The following is a 1544-nucleotide window of genomic DNA, read 5'->3' as shown; positions in this document are numbered from 1 at the left end:
AGGGGTTATGTTGTACATCTTTTGTTGTAGACTTCCACTTTTGAGGTATAGCCGGGGCCTTGTTGCCGGCGTTGTCATAATTTATCTTTTGTATCCATAGAGGCTCCGTAGATATTGTGTGGGTTACGTATGGGTGTTGGATGGTTCTAGGAACTATGTTGTAACTCCGAAACTCTTGCTTTCTTTAAAATTGTAACTGTATGGAAAACATGGAACCTAACTACGGTTTAAGGTTATGATATAAAATGAACTATCAACGTTGAATGTACAACCCCCCTTATTGTCTAATTAAACGGAAACCGGACCCCTTAATCACATTGAGTTGGGTAGAAAGTGTTTGATAAGGCTTGCTCAGTTAGGTTTACTCGATTGAGCGCCGGCCGCGCCTCCCGAGGTTGGGGCGTGACATCAATCATACTTTCAGTATATCAGCATGTGTTACTTTATCTTCCGCATTCAGTATGTTATGACATCACATGATTATTCAGCCAGCCAGTTGGTTCGCTCGGTCACATGTAGTTAGGCACCGAGTGCCGTGTTACGTCCAGGCCCAGGTTCGGGGCGTGACATCTTAATTATGCAGGTAATTGGTTAATTACCGGGTTACGGTACACTACCTAATTAATTAATAAGTGGATAAATATTATAATTTCCCACCCCACCCCACGTGGCAGCAAGCCACTCCTTGAGAAAATGATTCTTAGTCATCTCTCATTAGGTGGCAACTTAATTCATTATATACAAGACACCTTAACTCTAAGTCTTTCCATACAAAACTATATAGGCAATCAAATGTGAGGTTTGAAGATTTGTAAGGTGACTTTATTAGTAATTGTTACCAATTTCATGGAAATTACTACAAAACAGTAGCAACATGATTATTCAACCAATTCCTACACCAAATAATTTCCATATGAAAGACTACAATGAGAATTGGAGGGGGGGAGGGGGAGGGGGGGCGTTAGCCATTCTGTTGAGTTTCAACAAAATTTCATTCTCCAGACATTACAATCTTAGCAATCCTTATAAATTTTCAACACAACTTCTTTCCACCAATTACTACAAAAAAAACCACCGAGAAGTATTAGAATTCTTGGCAACGTAAAATTTTTGCGGTTCTAAAGGATTACGGTGCAACCTTTTCCAAGAATATCATATGGATTTTTCCCTATTCCAGGTATATTAAGGCTATCCCTTCTTTCTTTTGGCATGATTTATACGACACAAATGAAACGAGAAAATGCGCAATTTTCATAAATGGCTCTATTCGTAGAAATACTAGAGATGCTTATATTCTTGATTCCCCGTGTGTCATATTATTGTATCATCTATTCATGGGTCTCATAAATACGTAAGCTTGTAAAGTTTATTTCATGGTGTTAATCAGAGGCATAATGGTCTTATGACGTACTGAGAGATTTTATTAACGTATTTCATATGCATTTCATGCATTTATACATGCACATTTACCCATGACCAGATGGCGTTATATACGTGTATATATATATATATGGGATATGGGAAAAGGTATGGCGTTATATACG

The sequence above is a fragment of the Nicotiana attenuata genome, chromosome 10 (assembly GCF_001879085.1).
Source record: "Nicotiana attenuata strain UT chromosome 10, NIATTr2, whole genome shotgun sequence".
Classification (NCBI taxonomy): Eukaryota; Viridiplantae; Streptophyta; class Magnoliopsida; order Solanales; family Solanaceae; genus Nicotiana; species Nicotiana attenuata.
Note: the sequence above shows the minus strand (reverse complement) of the source record.